Source organism: Pyrus communis, chromosome 4 (genome assembly GCF_041283825.1).
Source record: "Pyrus communis isolate YQ-2024b chromosome 4, ASM4128382v1, whole genome shotgun sequence".
NCBI lineage: Eukaryota > Viridiplantae > Streptophyta > Magnoliopsida > Rosales > Rosaceae > Pyrus > Pyrus communis.
The window spans coordinates 15,122,501-15,140,852 of NC_142568.1; the positions used below are offsets into that span (position 1 = coordinate 15,122,501).

The following is an 18,352-nucleotide window of genomic DNA, read 5'->3' on the forward strand; positions in this document are numbered from 1 at the left end:
CAGCAGCTTATTGTAGAACCAAGGACTTCAAGGGAAGAAGTGCAGTCTGCAGAACCCACATCACCCTTTCTTTCTCGATAGTGCCACCCAATTTGTCTTCTCTGAATATCCCTGAGGTAAGTATTACAGATGCTCATGTAACTAATCCAAATAATGATATAAGTACGTATAAGTTGCCGATAAGGCAAAATCGTGGTGTTCCTCCTAACAGGTTTTCTCCTGAAGCAAAAGTAAAGTATCTAATAGCAAATTGTGTGTCATGCAAGAACCTTGCACTGGAACGCCAAGCCTGGGTAAATAATGTGGAAGCAATCCAAGCACCAACCCAAGTTGAGGAGGTATTGAAGGATCCTAAATGGGCTGCTGCAATGGATGAAGAAATGATGGCACTACACAAGAATGATACATGGGAGGTAACAGAGCTACCTAAAGGCAAGAAACCAGTTGGGTGTAGATGGGTATTTACAATCAAGTACAAGGCAAACGGATCGGTAGACAGGTATAAAGCAAGGTTAGTCGCAAAGGGTTATACTCAAACTTATGGTGTTGATTATCAAGAAACTTTTTCTCCAGTAACGAAGATGAATACAGTACGAGTTCTGATTTCATTAGCTGCAAATTTGAATTGGCCACTGAAACAGTTTGATGTGAAAAATGCTTTTCTTCATGGGCAATTGGAAGAAGGCGTATGGGTATATATGAATTTTCCTCCGAGGTACAATGCTGGAGGGAAAACCGGAGTATGTAGGTTGCGAAAGTCACTTTACAGACTTAAGCAGTCACCTCGTGCATGGTTTGGTAGATTTACTCAAGTTATGAGGAGGATTGGGTATTATCAAAGACATTCGGATCATAAATTATTTGTGAAGCGGATAAGTGGTAAAGTGACGGCCGGGTGATGATTCTGAAGAGATGATGAAGTTAGAACAAAACCTTGCAGCCGAGTTCAAGATGAAGAATTTAAGAGATTTGAAATATTTTCTTGGCGTGGAAGTCGCTCGATCATCTAGAGGTATTTTCTTGTCTCAACGTAAATATGTTCTGGATTTATTAAAAGAAATAGGCATGCTGAGATGTAAACTTGTGGGAACTCCCATTGTTGAGAAACATTATTTGAGGATTTATCCAAATCAGGAGCTAATTGACAGAGGTAGATATCAAAGACAAGTGGGGAGGTTGATTTATGCACTCACCTAGTGTATGCCGTAAGTGTGGTAAGTCAATTTATGCACTCACCTAGTGTTGATCATATGACGACGGTAATGAGAATCTTGGTATATTTGAAGTCTGCCCCGGATAAAGGAATTTTGTATGAATGTCATGGACATATGAGGAATGAGGGATTTACTAATGTTGATTGGGCAGGTGATGTGACTGACAGAAGGTCTACATATGGGTATTTTACATTTGTTGGAGGTAATTTGGTTATGTGGCGGAGCAAGAAGCAGAATGTGGTATCACGGTCTTCTGTTGAAGCCGAGTATAGGGGTATGGCACATGGTGTATGTGAGATTCTTTGGCTATGAAAATTGCTTTGGAGTCTCGGTTTTAAACAGAAGGAGGCAATGAAGTTGTATTGTGATAATAAGTCCGCTAGAGAAATTGCTGAGAATCCAGTACAACATGATAGGACTAAGCATGTTGAGGTTGATAGACATTTTATCAAAGAAAAGTTGGAGAAGAAGATTGTGTCAATACCGTTTATAAACTCAGAGGAACAACTTGCAGATATTCTTACCCATACCGTGTGTAGTAGGAGGTTCAATGACTCGCTTGTCAAGTTGGGCATGAGTAATATCTATGCTCCAACTTGAGGGGGAGTGTTGGAATAAGTCAATATTTAGGAAAAAAAGAATGTAAATATTTTGTAATTATTAGAGTCATGTTTTAAGAAGGATATTGTGTCCTTTATTTTTGTTTCCTTTTGTAACAAGGATTGTATGTACCTTTTATTCAGAATTGTGGAATACATAAAAGTTAAGCCGTAAAATTCTATTGTAGCTTGGCCCATGAATAAAACCTACAACTCTAGTGGTGAATTTACATCTGAACATATCAATGCCGTATCGGAACCCGATTATACTGGTGAATTTGCTTATGGATCCGAATATATCAATCCAGTACAAGCTGTAAACCCCGAGCTTGTATATGTAGGAGGAAGAGCGATAGAGAAATGTATAAGAAGGGAGTGGTTTTTAAAACTTGAAAAGACTCTTCTGATTTTTGATTTCTTTTTCACACATCAAACTCATAACAGTACATGGCTTTTATAGCCACTACAATACATCATCATTTATTTAGCTAATTATAAACTTCTTAATAATTGAAACATCTAAAGAAATCATGATTAACTCTATAAATTCCAAACATCACAACTCTAGAACTTCTATCTTCCTGATTTATGACTCTTTCTTTGTACCTTAATTTTGGTTTAATCTTGCAACATTGCCTCCCTTAAACCAAATTTTCTTTTGATTCCTAGTCTTACAACATCTCGCTTGAACACTTGTCCACCAAGTGGTTTTGTGAACACGCCTGCCATCTATTCATCTGTTTTGCAATACTTTAGCTGTATAACTCCCTCACTAACAAGCTCCCTTAGGAAATGAAAGTGGAAGCGGATGTGTTTCGTTCTCCCATGTAGAATAGGATCTTTTGAGACTGAAATTGTTGAGCTATTGTCACAAAACAAAGTGGTTGTACCCATTTGTTTATGCATCAGACTCTCCAAAATACCAAGTAGCCAAACTGTGTGACATCTTGCAAGAGAGGCAGCTATGTACTCCGCTTTCGTTGTAGAGAGGGCAACAATCAGTTGCTTCCTCAAACTCCATGAAATCACGCCACTTCCCAGATTAAAGACATAACCTGAAGTGCTTTTGTAATCATCAATACTTCCAGCTAAATCACTGTCCGTATAGCCAATAAGTTCCACTAGAACATTTGCTTCATAAAAATGACATAATCGACGGTTCCTTTGATGTATTGCATAATTGTTTTTGCAGCTTCCCAATGATTTGAATGTGGCTTTTCCATAAACCTGCTCACCAAACTTACTACATACATGATGTCTGGTGTTGTGGCTGTTAAGTACATCAAATTACCCACTAAACTGTGAAACTTGGTGGAGTCAATAAGTCTCCCTTCACCATCTTTGCTTATAACAGGAGCAAAAACTTCAAATCATTGTGGGCGATGCGTTCTTTGCTTATAACAGGACCAAAAATCTTAGCTATAGACGAAGAGACCGTGATGGATTTTGAGATCCCCCTACTCTTACATGGTGGGTGATGCAGTCCATGTCCTAAAGCCAGAGAAACCTGTATATTTAATCAGCCTATATATTGTTTAACTTATGATTCTCGTATTGTGCACCGCCACTTTTTGATGTTGTATTCCAAATCCATGTGTACAATTGAGTGAAATAATGGCACGTACTTAGAATTACTATGTAACTATTATAACGTGGAAACTACTGATTGAATATATATGGTTATTTTCCTATCAATTAAATATATTTTATCAAATAACGAATTTTGAAATATAAATTCTTGTTTCTGTACAACGAGTTCATACTTATCTTATTAATAAAACGGGCAAGTTAGGTTAGCCCATATATTGAAAATCATAAGCTCATCTACACCAATTAAATAAACATGACTCTTCAATTGATGCATGACATAAGCTTCAAGGAGATAGGTCGTCTGCGATGTTAGCCCAGCCTGGCCCATTTATGAGCAGCTCAATGGTGCTTTGTCCTGTGCTCATGACGATTCGTATGTTAAATAGGACGGGATGACTCAAGAAATTAATGGAAACCTAAGTATAAGCAGCGTCCATCAAGTCTACTTCGATGTTGCCATCCCCAGCTTTACTAGCAAGAAGTCAATCTCATTCCACCTGATGTCGTCGAACCACTCTGCACTCCTCCGATCCATCTCCTTGAAGGCCAGAGTGTTTACACGAGGTGAAGTATTATGATGCAAATTTCAGAAAGGGCAATTTCAGCCTTAACCAGTTCACCTTTCCATCAGAAACAAGTGAATTTCAAGAACCATTAACATGGTCACATTAATCCGGTTACGCAGATCCTAGGACTAGAGAGTGGTCACCCCACCAACATATTGTAGGAGCTAAGCCAACTCACCCTCAAGTGATTTTCATTTGGCCTTCCGACATAGTTTGAGTCCCAGCTGTCAATATTGAACTTATGTAGGCATGTGGAAATCGAACCTCCTATTGGGCGGTCCAACAACCAATTACATTGTGAGACTGACCGATGTGAGTTTCCAAGGGGCACAATCTGGAAATTGATCCAAAAAAAACTTGGCTAGAGTTGGAGAGACCTTGATGGAATTGGGATCCCCCACTCTTCCTATGACATGTTCAACTTGTACCAAGTGGAACCGTTTCTTTGAATAGCACGGCACAGTTTGATGTTACTGGCGTCCCCTTCTAGGGTTTACATTGTGGAAGCTAGCTAATTTGACGATGTCTTTTTTATGTTTGGTTGAAGTATGTTATGTTTTGTCTTTCTATGGTCTAGTCTGCTGATGAGTTAAGAAATGTTTGTTTAAGCGTATAACGATTAACGAGATAATATTTCTACAGAAGGCCAATTTGGCAATAGAAATGGCTATCTTCACAAAGTGTACAATGTTAGGACCGTCACTGACTAGCATGATTGAAAGTGAGAATGAGATGTGCATGACAATCATGCCGGTTGGTGACGGTCTTAACGTTGTGGGTGTTGCACAGTAGGTCAATCATAGGATACTGTTCAATGTCGGGGACATGAGTTCATCGCTTTTTGGTTTGATGGTGAATTGTGAAATGTAATTTGACGTTAGCTTTTTTGGGTCTGGTATGGTCTGATGATGAATTGTTGTTGAAGGTAAATTAATATTATAAGAAAATGGGAGATGCGAACGAATAAATTGTACAGGGCAGAATTGGAGACTGATTCTGAGGATAAATTGTGGATCGAAGGTTGTGCCTAATTAGTAGTTTCTATAATGAAAACTTGTTATGACCTATTCTATTCGTGCTTGTGTCGAATATCAATTGTACCGTGTTTATTTAATGGATCTGGATGAACTTATGATTTCGGATATATGAGATGGCTTGACATCACCCGTTGATAAGTTGTAATAGTTTTGATAAGAAAAATAGTTGAAACTGCCAGTCAATTTCCTAGAGTTTTCATTCTAAAATGAAACAAAAGGGTGTAGAAAGATGGATCAGATAGACCTGGCTTGGCGTCTTGGATCATCACTTCCATCTTTTCTTTTGAAGGGAATAAGCTGCCACCAATGTATATACAAAGGCTTTCCACATGCCTCAAATGAGCCAAAGAACAGGTTAGTAGTATGGAAATTGTTAAATCTAATTAATGAGTGATGGGAATGGTCTACGGGTTGATTTTACAAATCCCGTATTGCTAAGGTGTTGTGGAGAGGTTACATCTTTGCTGGGGGCATGTTGACTTACACTTTTGGATGTCCAACTTAACCCTTGAATGGGCAAGCAAGTAATTGGTCATGTATTCAGACCAGGTGAAAAGAAGATAGAATGTATATATATATTGGTGGCAGGTAATTCCCTTGAAGAGAAAGGGTAGCATAACGATTGCAAAAAAAAAAAAAAAAAAAACTCTAAACACACGACCTAAAAATGAATTTTTGAAATCTAGAGTAGGATAAATCACTTACTATTGGTGGCAGTGTGGTTCATGCGTGTGTGTGTTGCAGTGTGATTCATTGGATTTGGGTGAGTTGGTGGAAAAGAACTTGATAAGAACTGTGAAATTGAATGAATTGTAATGAATATAAAGATATGAAAATTTTGAGAGCCTGACCTCCTTTTTTTTTTCAGTGTAGACAACAGATTAAGAAGGCCTTTTACAGAATTTAGACATGTGTCCCAATTCGATGAAAGACAGCATATAGACATGTGTCCCAGTTCCCATTCTCACCTACATTCAAGTATTTGAAAAAAGGGAAAACGTGATAAGAAAATGTTATAAACTGTTGGTAAAAACTAAAAAAGTGTACCAACTTGTGCTCTACGTGTAAGCTTTTGTAATGACCATTAGCTGTGATTCACGTTGCCATTGTATCATGCTCATCTTCTAAAGTTATAATAACAAAATAACAAAATCTATAGTTACATAATTTAAAAAAGCTGAATGAAAAACAACAGAAATTGAAGGAGCTAAACACTATTTCCTAAAATCCAATTCTGTGTCATAAAACAACTAATTAAAAATTTAAAAAAAAAAAACAACAGGGCAACACACATAGACAGAGAAGTAAGGTGTTTGAATAGCAGCATGTCACAGTCCACTTTAAAATTTATATGTACAAAAATAATTAAACTGTACCAGAACATTTTTCCAACCATGAAACGTTGAATTTTTTATGTTCTCTTTGAACAAAGATGAAAACCGGAGTTACAAACAAAGAAGAAAAAGTAATGGAAGTGTACGAAGAAACGTACATTGAGCCAATGAGGAATGGGCCATCCGGGACACAAACTAAAGATTTTGGTATGATGATCTGCGTATTAGAAAAATGGATTTTCAATTTTCAATTAATAAATAAATAGATAATGAAAACAAAAAGAGAAAGAAAGAAGAAAAGAGATTAAAAACAGATGATACCCTAAAGCAACACATTTGGATGGATTGGTAACACAACACTCCCTTTTTTTTATCAGGACGGGTACAGATTTATTTATGATCTATCCATTTGGTATAATTGGAATAACTGATAATATTTGTCGGAAATCACTCCCTAATAAAAGAGGTTTACTGGGAAATGGAACATTGTTATCTGGAGCATGTAAATGCGATAAAATGTCACAAAGTGATTTATCCAATGCTTCAAAACAATATTTATGATAGGTATTTCATCCCATATAATCAAATATATTTTTTCAATTAATCCAGCAAGATGAGTTTTATTTTTTATTGGACAAATTGAGGCATTAGTAAGAACCAACGAAATTTTAAATCTGGAGTGAGCTGTTCAACCACGTGGTAATAACAAAGATGTTATTCCTGATGATGCCACAACCAAAAAAATTTTGCCTTCAGATCTAAGTTTACTAATAATTGTATCCCGTGAAAAAGTTTTTCCAGTACCCTAATAATTGTATCCCATAAAAATGTTTTTCCAATACCACCATGACCATATACAAAAAATTATCCTCCTTTTTTTTGTATTTACAGCATCGATAATAGAATCATACACATTTTTTATCGTGATTAAGTTGTGATTTTAAAATTTCATGTTTTTTTGGACAATTGTTGACAATCATAATTTAACTCTTTCCTTAAAAGTTTATTTTTGATTTCCAACATATTTTTTTAATCAGGCAGTGGCAAATTATATTTATCCAAAGGAGGTAGAAGCATTGTTAAAAAGTAATTCCAATTCAAATAAGACAGAATTTTTTAGTTCATCCTCTGGTACAATCATATCAAGAATTCGAAAAGTTTCTCGCAGTTTGTATAAGATATCATCATACATGTTTTTCCAATGAGTGTTAAAAGGAATTTGAGGATTTGCAGCATCACAAAATAAAATTATTGTAACTATTCTTTATCATCACCTAATAATCATAATGATTTACATGCACCTTGATATGAAGAGTGGACAATACCATTAACAGTTTTGATATGATCAAAATGTAATGCACCTGTTTTTATATTCAAAAGCATTCTTAAATGATATAAATGACCTGATGCAGGATGTACATATGTTATTCTGCCAATTGAACCTTTTCGTTGTCTTGGTTTCCAAATTCTTTTCCGTGCATCATACAAAAATCTGGATGGTATTTGTGCATAAGTTAGTAAATGCGCTGCACTGTAAATTTTATTTGGTTGAAGCCGACTTGTTATATTTTATTCGTACCATAGATGTGAAATGACGATTTTGCCCTTGGTGGGTATTTGCCATTTTGGGGTGGTGTTTAATTGTTTTTGGCGGGCTAACTCTACAGGACACACACACACACACACACATCCCTTTTCTTTCCCCCGTGACTCTCTCTCTCCTTCTCACTTGTACCAACGGGACTCAAAACCCTTGCAAACGTGACAGATTGAAGTGGAAAATGGTACCTTTGTGTTCGTGAGGACCATATGAGTTCAATCATACCAAATTCAGGTAAGGAATCCTTCGATTTCACGTCGAACCATGAACCTCCAATTTTGTCATTGTTCATGCACATGTGAAATATTGATTTTTAGGGTTTAGGGAATTTGAAGCTTTTAGAAGCTCGGAGTGGTTCGTTGGGTGAAAGTGGACATCGGGGAAGCTAGTTTTGAAGTTGGGCAGTTTTTCTCGAATTTCTCTTGCGAGATCCCGTGATCTTTGAGGTTTCAAACAGATATAACGTTGTTGTACTCATCTCCAGCTTTCCATTGGTGCAAATTTCATAGAAAATGGTGAAGAAACGATTGAGAAACGAAGGTTTTAAAGATTTTCCAGTTTTCGGCGACCGGTGACTCGCCGGAGATGGAATATTCCATCAGTTTGGGCGGAATATGCTGACGCCGTCAGTCAGTTTTAATGGAATCCGTTAGGGTTTTTACGGAATATTCCTGATAGCGTTAACTGACGCCGTCAGTGTGATTGTCACGTGGCCGTACGTGGGGGGCGTGTACGTCCGTGCACTCACCGGCGCGTGGCGGCGCAAAATTATTTTAAAAATATGGGGATGCTCGTGAGGTTGAGTAGATCACGTTGGTATATCCAAACACCCCATTTGAGCATTGTATGAGAAGTTATTACCTAGCTTTGGTTATGTGCTTTAAATTGACATTTTTATAGTTGTTTTGCATATAGGTGAGACCTATCCTGAAGAGGAGCGTAGTCACCCAAGGCTCGGGGGTTACGACCTTTCCACATACCAGTGAGTGGGCTATTGGTTTTTCGTATATACCCATATACTTGAGAATTTTCCTAGAAAATGAAATTGAATGTTTATATGTTTTAAATGCCATGCATAGTCTTTGCCTATTTTAATTATGCATTGTTAGTTGCATATATTTATGATTGGTGTCACAGGTAAGTGCCAGGTAAGATTATAGCTTATGGTTATGAATTAGTAGTTATGTGAGATGCATGGAGAGCTCATAAACCTGCACCCCGGTGTTAGTGGTCCCACCCAGAGTAGGGCACAGTCCTTCACGTGATGTTCACCTCCCGCACCACATGCTCATCTTAGAACCAAGTTAGGTGCATAGTTCTGTCATACAGACCACTTTAGGTGGTTCCGACTCGTAGGTAACCCGCAATTATTTGCACAGTCTTCACGTGATCGTAGAACTTGAGCGTATTTATTTGCACCTAGCCCTGTTGTATAGACCACTTTTGATGGTTCCAACTCGTGTGCAGGTATAGTTGTTGAGATGTGGATTTGAGCTCTAGATTCAGCCATATAGGTCACGTTAGGTGACTCCAGCTGACATATATTATGTATTGATTGACATTACCTAGGTCATTTACATCATATACTGAGTTAGTTGACATAGCTTGCATACATACATATTTGTGAATGTTGCTACTCTGAGCATAGTTGTGACATATTTATATATTCTATTTTCTGGGAAATTATACAAGTTTTACGGATAGGGTTAGAACTTTTGAGAATGAAATGATTTTGAAAAGCTTTGTTTTTGCCCACTCACACTTTATGTTTTGCGCCCCTCCAGGTTCTAGTTAGAACGCTTTGGTTGCTCACGAGGACTTGACGGTGGTTCTGACAGAACATCACAAATGTAGGATCACCTTTGGGTGTTGTGTAATTAGTATTCGTCCTACTGGACTGCACTTAGGCTTTCTGTGCTCTAATTATTGTTTATCACACTTAGTCTTACACTTGCGTATTACTTTAACTAGCATCTTTAGTAGTTTGGTTTTTATTTATTCGTACTTTTATTATTATTATTACTTCCGCACTGTGCACATGGCTACTTCATCCTCACGTGACAGCCAACACGCCTTGATTTCGATCGATCAGCACGCCTTGTTGAAGAAGTAATTTTGCTCTATTTGTACCTCTATTAACATATTTGAACAAGTGTTTTATAAGCATAGATTGACAACACAATTCAACATTTATATGAGCATTGTATCTCAAAAGTAGTTCGGCATTATATGGAACAATAAAGCTGTTATCAACTTTGATTCCATTTTTTATTACAAATTTGGAATCATCATCACGACGTTTATAAATTGGAAAACCATTGGGTTCAAAAATAGTCTCATTTTTATACGGTTTAGGAAAGTTTTTGGAGCACTTATTTTCTTGCATGCAAGGAAACTTTTGATTAATGTGACCACATGAGCCATGAATCATAAATTGATTGACGATTTCATAAAGTTTTGGATTCGTAATTTTATCGGGCAGTTCAACTGAAATAATACTGTCTATATCAAATTGAATAAGACATTTAAAATTTGATTTTAGCCATATCAACATATGAGAATGAGGCAATCCTTTTTTATGAATTCAGACATCTGTTTGTAAAAAAAATACAAAAATAAAAGAAACACAGAAAAAAAAAAAATTAGTTTGATAAAAAAAAACAATGCAAAAACTTATATAATTAAGTAAGAGTTTTAGTTTTTGAAACTTGCTTCAACATCTCCAAAAGGCTGTCCAGACTTTGCAAACCTAAGCATATCATGAATTTTCATTTTAAACATTCTTGCAATTATATCAGGTCTATCTTTAGGTTTGAATTCTGGTTTTTATTCAAATTCTCTTATGATTTCTAGCAACTTAACATTGCATGTAAATGTTATGAACAAATCAGGATGTCCATATTCTTTACAAATACCCATTACATTTTGATAATTTTTAATCATATATTTAGGACCACTTGTATATGAAGCAGATAATATAATTTTTTGTCCTAAATTGTTTGCACCATTATCACCTTTTGAAACTGCATCATAAATTCCTTTGTAGTCCATGTAATTTTTTGCAATTCCTACATAACAACATACACAGGAAAACAAAGAAAACAGGACTTAAGAACAACATACCAATGCTATTTTTCTGGAAAAATGCTTAACCATTGTTTATGAGATTGTGATTCTGGTGATGAAAGATTTTTTTTCACGTGTGTTTTCAAGATAGAATTGACAGTACTTAATAGAAATTTGTAAATTCTAAACTTGACAGTACTTAATAGCTAGACTCACCCTGTTTTTTTTTTCAATCTTACTAGAGCACTCTGTAGCTATATAAATTGGGTTGACAATGATCTGCAATAGAAAATACAGTTACAAATCAGATACACAAAGCACCAATATTACAATGATATATTTTTTTTTTTTTCATTCAAAGCACTAATAACTGAGAAAGCTCTATTTGTAAGAAACATTAAAAAAAAATTACAAAGCGCACTCACTTTAAGTCATTTCATCAAGTAAACAGCCACACAGAAAGGAAGGTAAATAGCGTTGCACATGGGCTTGACCGTTATGGTCTATTGGTGGAAAACGAAGTACTTTAGCTCGAGGAACCTCCTGATGTAATCACTGAGGAGGTGCATTATGTAATCCTGATGTAATCATTGAGGAGGTGAATTATGTAAGTTAGGTGCAACAATGGATTATCATTAAGTAATAACTAATTAGGGTACGAGTTCCTTGTTGGGATTGCTATTTTAGAGATAAACCAGGTAGAATGATCGGAGTTGGAATTCTTCTAACTTCTCCCAATAGATTAGAATATGAGCTCCAACTAGAGATGCTGTTAGGAGTTTCAAATTTCTGGGACCAAAAGAACCAGAGAACATGTAATTTTTTTGAACCCCAATTTTAAAGTTTTCAAATATAGTAGAAATTTATATTGTAACAATATAAAATTTTAAAGTAAAAAAGAAAAGAAGATGATCTAAGCACGTAATTTAGTGATAACAAAGTGCATATTCCAGAAGGTTGAGGGAGTGACATCTGCCATGATTTGTTTGCAGCGCGTACTAATTCAGCTGGTGGATGGAGCGACATCTGCCATTCACACTCACCGGGATATCGGCAGGGCATAAGCTTGCTTTGGAATAAGGTGGCTCCAATGTTGGCATATAAACGTCGGGTGTTATAAGAACTTGAAAGGAAAGAGACCACAGTCCCACATTGACGAAGTCAAGCACCCACAAGAACCTTATAAATAGTAGTGTAATTACAACGCCGAAAGAAAAGTTGTGGGCGTCTATGGGAATAATTAAAAAATCATAGACGAATTTTAATTTTTGAATTTCGAAGGATCACCTCGATTAATATTTTGCACATGAAAAAAGGTTACGAAGTCATGGGCAAAGAAATGGTTATATAGAATTAGAAGGGTTAGACTAACGGATGCGATCATACCAACTCACATGCATCGGATCCCATCAGAACTCCGAAGTTAAGCGAGTTTGGGCGAGAGTAGTACTAGGATGGGTGACCTCCTGGGAAGTCCTCGTGTTGCATCCCCCCACCTTTTTGCGGTATTTTGTTTTTTTTTTTTTTGGTATATTTAGCGGCTTATATGTGTCGTGCTTGGGAGATGAGAGGAAGAAGAAGGTAAAAAAAACGAATTTTAATTTTTGAATTTCGAAGGATCACCTCGATTAATATTTTGCACATGAAAAAAGGTTACGAAGTCATGGGCAAAGAAATGGTTATATAGAATTAGAAGGGTTAGACTAACGGATGCGATCATACCAACTCACATGCACCGGATCCTATCAGAACTCCGAAGTTAAGCGAGTTTGGGCGAGAGTAGTACTAGGATGGGTGACCTCCTGGGAAGTCCTCGTGTTGCATCCCCCCACCTTTTTGCGGTATTTTGTTTTTTTTTTTTTTGGTATATTTAGCGGCTTATATGTGTCGTGCTTGGGAGATGAGAGGAAGAAGAAGGTAAAAAAAACGAATTTTAATTTTTGAATTTCGAAGGATCACCTCGATTAATATTTTGCACATGAAAAAAGGTTACGAAGTCATGGGCAAAGAAATGGTTATATAGAATTAGAAGGGTTAGACTAACGGATGCGATCATACCAACTCACATGCACCGGATCCCATCAGAACTCCGAAGTTAAGCGAGTTTGGGCGAGAGTAGTACTAGGATGGGTGACCTCCTGGGAAGTCCTCGTGTTGCATCCCCCCACCTTTTTGCGGTATTTTGTTTTTTTTTTTTTGGTATATTTAGCGGCTTATATGTGTCGTGCTTGGGAGATGAGAGGAAGAAGAAGGTAAAAAAAACGAATTTTAATTTTTGAATTTCGAAGGATCACCTCGATTAATATTTTGCACATGAAAAAAGGTTACGAAGTCATGGGCAAAGAAATGGTTATATAGAATTAGAAGGGTTAGACTAACGGATGCGATCATACCAACTCACATGCACCGGATCCCATCAGAACTCCGAAGTTAAGCGAGTTTGGGCGAGAGTAGTACTAGGATGGGTGACCTCCTGGGAAGTCCTCGTGTTGCATCCCCCCACCTTTTTGCGGTATTTTTTTTTTGGTATATTTAGCGGCTTATATGTGTCGTGCTTGGGAGATGAGAGGAAGAAGAAGGTAAAAAAAACGAATTTTAATTTTTGAATTTCGAAGGATCACCTCGATTAATATTTTGCACATGAAAAAAGGTTACGAAGTCATGGGCAAAGAAATGGTTATATAGAATTAGAAGGGTTAGACTAACGGATGCGATCATACCAACTCACATGCACCGGATCCCATCAGAACTCCGAAGTTAAGCGAGTTTGGGCGAGAGTAGTACTAGGATGGGTGACCTCCTGGGAAGTCCTCGTGTTGCATCCCCCCACCTTTTTGCGGTATATTTTTTTTTTTTTTTTGGTATATTTAGCGGCTTATATGTGTCGTGCTTGGGAGATGAGAGGAAGAAGAAGGTAAAAAAAACGAATTTTAATTTTTGAATTTCGAAGGATCACCTCGATTAATATTTTGCACATGAAAAAAGGTTACGAAGTCATGGGCAAAGAAATGGTTATATAGAATTAGAAGGGTTAGACTAACGGATGCGATCATACCAACTCACATGCACCGGATCCCATCAGAACTCCGAAGTTAAGCGAGTTTGGGCGAGAGTAGTACTAGGATGGGTGACCTCCTGGGAAGTCCTCGTGTTGCATCCCCCCACCTTTTTGCGGTATTTTGTTTTTTTTTTTTTTGGTATATTTAGCGGCTTATATGTGTCGTGCTTGGGAGATGAGAGGAAGAAGAAGGTAAAAAAAACGAATTTTAATTTTTGAATTTCGAAGGATCACCTCGATTAATATTTTGCACATGAAAAAAGGTTACGAAGTCATGGGCAAAGAAATGGTTATATAGAATTAGAAGGGTTAGACTAACGGATGCGATCATACCAACTCACATGCACCGGATCCCATCAGAACTCCGAAGTTAAGCGAGTTTGGGCGAGAGTAGTACTAGGATGGGTGACCTCCTGGGAAGTCCTCGTGTTGCATCCCCCCACCTTTTTGCGGTATTTTGTTTTTTTTTTTTTGGTATATTTAGCGGCTTATATGTGTCGTGCTTGGGAGATGAGAGGAAGAAGAAGGTAAAAAAAACGAATTTTAATTTTTGAATTTCGAAGGATCACCTCGATTAATATTTTGCACATGAAAAAAGGTTACGAAGTCATGGGCAAAGAAATGGTTATATAGAATTAGAAGGGTTAGACTAACGGATGCGATCATACCAACTCACATGCACCGGATCCCATCAGAACTCCGAAGTTAAGCGAGTTTGGGCGAGAGTAGTACTAGGATGGGTGACCTCCTGGGAAGTCCTCGTGTTGCATCCCCCCACCTTTTTGCGGTATTTTGTTTTTTTTTTTTTGGTATATTTAGCGGCTTATATGTGTCGTGCTTGGGAGATGAGAGGAAGAAGAAGGTAAAAAAAACGAATTTTAATTTTTGAATTTCGAAGGATCACCTCGATTAATATTTTGCACATGAAAAAAGGTTACGAAGTCATGGGCAAAGAAATGGTTATATAGAATTAGAAGGGTTAGACTAACGGATGCGATCATACCAACTCACATGCACCGGATCCCATCAGAACTCCGAAGTTAAGCGAGTTTGGGCGAGAGTAGTACTAGGATGGGTGACCTCCTGGGAAGTCCTCGTGTTGCATCCCCCCACCTTTTTGCGGTATTTTGTTTTTTTTTTTTTTGGTATATTTAGCGGCTTATATGTGTCGTGCTTGGGAGATGAGAGGAAGAAGAAGGTAAAAAAAACGAATTTTAATTTTTGAATTTCGAAGGATCACCTCGATTAATATTTTGCACATGAAAAAAGGTTACGAAGTCATGGGCAAAGAAATGGTTATATAGAATTAGAAGGGTTAGACTAACGGATGCGATCATACCAACTCACATGCACCGGATCCCATCAGAACTCCGAAGTTAAGCGAGTTTGGGCGAGAGTAGTACTAGGATGGGTGACCTCCTGGGAAGTCCTCGTGTTGCATCCCCCCACCTTTTTGCGGTATTTTTTTTTTTTTTTTTTTGGTATATTTAGCGGCTTATATGTGTCGTGCTTGGGAGATGAGAGGAAGAAGAAGGTAAAAAAAACGAATTTTAATTTTTGAATTTCGAACGATCACCTCGATTAATATTTTGCACATGAAAAAAGGTTACGAAGTCATGGGCAAAGAAATGGTTATATAGAATTAGAAGGGTTAGACTAACGGATGCGATCATACCAACTCACATGCACCGGATCCCATCAGAACTCCGAAGTTAAGCGAGTTTGGGCGAGAGTAGTACTAGGATGGGTGACCTCCTGGGAAGTCCTCGTGTTGCATCCCCCCACCTTTTTGCGGTATTTTTTTTTGGTATATTTAGCGGCTTATATGTGTCGTGCTTGGGAGATGAGAGGAAGAAGAAGGTAAAAAAAACGAATTTTAATTTTTGAATTTCGAAGGATCACCTCGATTAATATTTTGCACATGAAAAAAGGTTACGAAGTCATGGGCAAAGAAATGGTTATATAGAATTAGAAGGGTTAGACTAACGGATGCGATCATACCAACTCACATGCACCGGATCCCATCAGAACTCCGAAGTTAAGCGAGTTTGGGCGAGAGTAGTACTAGGATGGGTGACCTCCTGGGAAGTCCTCGTGTTGCATCCCCCCACCTTTTTGCGGTATTTATTTTTTTTTTTTTTGGTATATTTAGCGGCTTATATGTGTCGTGCTTGGGAGATGAGAGGAAGAAGAAGGTAAAAAAAACGAATTTTAATTTTTGAATTTCGAAGGATCACCTCGATTAATATTTTGCACATGAAAAAAGGTTACGAAGTCATGGGCAAAGAAATGGTTATATAGAATTAGAAGGGTTAGACTAACGGATGCGATCATACCAACTCACATGCACCGGATCCCATCAGAACTCCGAAGTTAAGCGAGTTTGGGCGAGAGTAGTACTAGGATGGGTGACCTCCTGGGAAGTCCTCGTGTTGCATCCCCCCACCTTTTTGCGGTATTTTTTTTTTTTTTTTTGGTATATTTAGCGGCTTATATGTGTCGTGCTTGGGAGATGAGAGGAAGAAGAAGGTAAAAAAAACGAATTTTAATTTTTGAATTTCGAAGGATCACCTCGATTAATATTTTGCACATGAAAAAAGGTTACGAAGTCATGGGCAAAGAAATGGTTATATAGAATTAGAAGGGTTAGACTAACGGATGCGATCATACCAACTCACATGCACCGGATCCCATCAGAACTCCGAAGTTAAGCGAGTTTGGGCGAGAGTAGTACTAGGATGGGTGACCTCCTGGGAAGTCCTCGTGTTGCATCCCCCCACCTTTTTGCGGTATTTTTTTTTGGTATATTTAGCGGCTTATATGTGTCGTGCTTGGGAGATGAGAGGAAGAAGAAGGTAAAAAAAACGAATTTTAATTTTTGAATTTCGAAGGATCACCTCGATTAATATTTTGCACATGAAAAAAGGTTACGAAGTCATGGGCAAAGAAATGGTTATATAGAATTAGAAGGGTTAGACTAACGGATGCGATCATACCAACTCACATGCACCGGATCCCATCAGAACTCCGAAGTTAAGCGAGTTTGGGCCAGAGTAGTACTAGGATGGGTGACCTCCTGGGAAGTCCTCGTGTTGCATCCCCCCACCTTTTTGCGGTATTTATTTTTTTTTTTTTTGGTATATTTAGCGGCTTATATGTGTCGTGCTTGGGAGATGAGAGGAAGAAGAAGGTAAAAAAAACGAATTTTAATTTTTGAATTTCGAAGGATCACCTCGATTAATATTTTGCACATGAAAAAAGGTTACGAAGTCATGGGCAAAGAAATGGTTATATAGAATTAGAAGGGTTAGACTAACGGATGCGATCATACCAACTCACATGCACCGGATCCCATCAGAACTCCGAAGTTAAGCGAGTTTGGGCGAGAGTAGTACTAGGATGGGTGACCTCCTGGGAAGTCCTCGTGTTCCATCCCCCCACCTTTTTGCGGTATTTTTTTTTTTTTTTTTTGGTATATTTAGCGGCTTATATGTGTCGTGCTTGGGAGATGAGAGGAAGAAGAAGGTAAAAAAAACGAATTTTAATTTTTGAATTTCGAAGGATCACCTCGATTAATATTTTGCACATGAAAAAAGGTTACGAAGTCATGGGCAAAGAAATGGTTATATAGAATTAGAAGGGTTAGACTAACGGATGCGATCATACCAACTCACATGCACCGGATCCCATCAGAACTCCGAAGTTAAGCGAGTTTGGGCGAGAGTAGTACTAGGATGGGTGACCTCCTGGGAAGTCCTCGTGTTGCATCCCCCCACCTTTTTGCGGTATTTTTTTTTTTTTTTTTGGTATATTTAGCGGCTTATATGTGTCGTGCTTGGAAGATGAGAGGAAGAAGAAGGTAAAAAAAACGAATTTTAATTTTTGAATTTCGAAGGATCACCTCGATTAATATTTTGCACATGAAAAAAGGTTACGAAGTCATGGGCAAAGAAATGGTTATATAGAATTAGAAGGGTTAGACTAACGGATGCGATCATACCAACTCACATGCACCGGATCCCATCAGAACTCTGTAGTTAAGCGAGTTTGGGCGAGAGTAGTACTAGGATGGGTGACCTCCTGGGAAGTCCTCGTGTTGCATCCCCCCACCTTTTTGCGGTATTTTTTTTTTGGTATATTTAGCGGCTTATATGTGTCGTGCTTGGGAGATGAGAGGAAGAAGAAGGTAAAAAAAACGAATTTTAATTTTTGAATTTCGAAGGATCACCTCGATTAATATTTTGCACATGAAAAAAGGTTACGAAGTCATGGGCAAAGAAATGGTTAT

At 37.7% G+C, this 18,352-nt stretch overlaps 18 non-coding genes across 18 annotated transcripts; all 18 read left to right on the forward strand.

Moving 5' to 3' along the window:
* The first annotated feature begins 12,378 nt into the window (after nt 1-12,378).
* On the forward strand, nt 12,379-12,497 carry LOC137723816 (5S ribosomal RNA). The gene has a single exon (XR_011066973.2). It is a non-coding gene; the product is annotated as a 5S ribosomal RNA (ribosomal RNA).
* A 217-nt stretch (nt 12,498-12,714) lies between these two features.
* Nucleotides 12,715-12,833, forward strand: LOC137723936 (5S ribosomal RNA). Its single transcript, XR_011067085.2, has one exon. It is a non-coding gene; the product is annotated as a 5S ribosomal RNA (ribosomal RNA).
* Nucleotides 12,834-13,050: 217 nt separating this feature from the next.
* On the forward strand, nt 13,051-13,169 carry LOC137723990 (5S ribosomal RNA). Its single transcript, XR_011067116.1, has one exon. It is a non-coding gene; the product is annotated as a 5S ribosomal RNA (ribosomal RNA).
* Nucleotides 13,170-13,385: 216 nt separating this feature from the next.
* Nucleotides 13,386-13,504, forward strand: LOC137723878 (5S ribosomal RNA). The gene has a single exon (XR_011067032.2). It is a non-coding gene; the product is annotated as a 5S ribosomal RNA (ribosomal RNA).
* A 208-nt stretch (nt 13,505-13,712) lies between these two features.
* Nucleotides 13,713-13,831, forward strand: LOC137724002 (5S ribosomal RNA). The gene has a single exon (XR_011067127.1). It is a non-coding gene; the product is annotated as a 5S ribosomal RNA (ribosomal RNA).
* Nucleotides 13,832-14,047: 216 nt separating this feature from the next.
* LOC137724039 (5S ribosomal RNA) lies at nt 14,048-14,166 on the forward strand. Its single transcript, XR_011067161.1, has one exon. It is a non-coding gene; the product is annotated as a 5S ribosomal RNA (ribosomal RNA).
* A 217-nt stretch (nt 14,167-14,383) lies between these two features.
* Nucleotides 14,384-14,502, forward strand: LOC137723848 (5S ribosomal RNA). The gene has a single exon (XR_011067004.2). It is a non-coding gene; the product is annotated as a 5S ribosomal RNA (ribosomal RNA).
* A 216-nt stretch (nt 14,503-14,718) lies between these two features.
* On the forward strand, nt 14,719-14,837 carry LOC137723822 (5S ribosomal RNA). Its single transcript, XR_011066979.1, has one exon. It is a non-coding gene; the product is annotated as a 5S ribosomal RNA (ribosomal RNA).
* A 216-nt stretch (nt 14,838-15,053) lies between these two features.
* Nucleotides 15,054-15,172, forward strand: LOC137723860 (5S ribosomal RNA). The gene has a single exon (XR_011067015.2). It is a non-coding gene; the product is annotated as a 5S ribosomal RNA (ribosomal RNA).
* Nucleotides 15,173-15,389: 217 nt separating this feature from the next.
* Nucleotides 15,390-15,508, forward strand: LOC137723849 (5S ribosomal RNA). Its single transcript, XR_011067005.2, has one exon. It is a non-coding gene; the product is annotated as a 5S ribosomal RNA (ribosomal RNA).
* A 217-nt stretch (nt 15,509-15,725) lies between these two features.
* LOC137723924 (5S ribosomal RNA) lies at nt 15,726-15,844 on the forward strand. The gene has a single exon (XR_011067075.2). It is a non-coding gene; the product is annotated as a 5S ribosomal RNA (ribosomal RNA).
* A 207-nt stretch (nt 15,845-16,051) lies between these two features.
* Nucleotides 16,052-16,170, forward strand: LOC137723887 (5S ribosomal RNA). The gene has a single exon (XR_011067040.2). It is a non-coding gene; the product is annotated as a 5S ribosomal RNA (ribosomal RNA).
* Nucleotides 16,171-16,386: 216 nt separating this feature from the next.
* Nucleotides 16,387-16,505, forward strand: LOC137723835 (5S ribosomal RNA). Its single transcript, XR_011066991.1, has one exon. It is a non-coding gene; the product is annotated as a 5S ribosomal RNA (ribosomal RNA).
* Nucleotides 16,506-16,720: 215 nt separating this feature from the next.
* Nucleotides 16,721-16,839, forward strand: LOC137723846 (5S ribosomal RNA). The gene has a single exon (XR_011067002.1). It is a non-coding gene; the product is annotated as a 5S ribosomal RNA (ribosomal RNA).
* Nucleotides 16,840-17,046: 207 nt separating this feature from the next.
* Nucleotides 17,047-17,165, forward strand: LOC137723888 (5S ribosomal RNA). Its single transcript, XR_011067041.2, has one exon. It is a non-coding gene; the product is annotated as a 5S ribosomal RNA (ribosomal RNA).
* Nucleotides 17,166-17,381: 216 nt separating this feature from the next.
* On the forward strand, nt 17,382-17,500 carry LOC137723858 (5S ribosomal RNA). Its single transcript, XR_011067013.2, has one exon. It is a non-coding gene; the product is annotated as a 5S ribosomal RNA (ribosomal RNA).
* A 216-nt stretch (nt 17,501-17,716) lies between these two features.
* LOC137723870 (5S ribosomal RNA) lies at nt 17,717-17,835 on the forward strand. Its single transcript, XR_011067024.1, has one exon. It is a non-coding gene; the product is annotated as a 5S ribosomal RNA (ribosomal RNA).
* A 215-nt stretch (nt 17,836-18,050) lies between these two features.
* Nucleotides 18,051-18,169, forward strand: LOC137723881 (5S ribosomal RNA). Its single transcript, XR_011067035.2, has one exon. It is a non-coding gene; the product is annotated as a 5S ribosomal RNA (ribosomal RNA).
* The last annotated feature ends 183 nt before the right edge of the window (nt 18,170-18,352 follow it).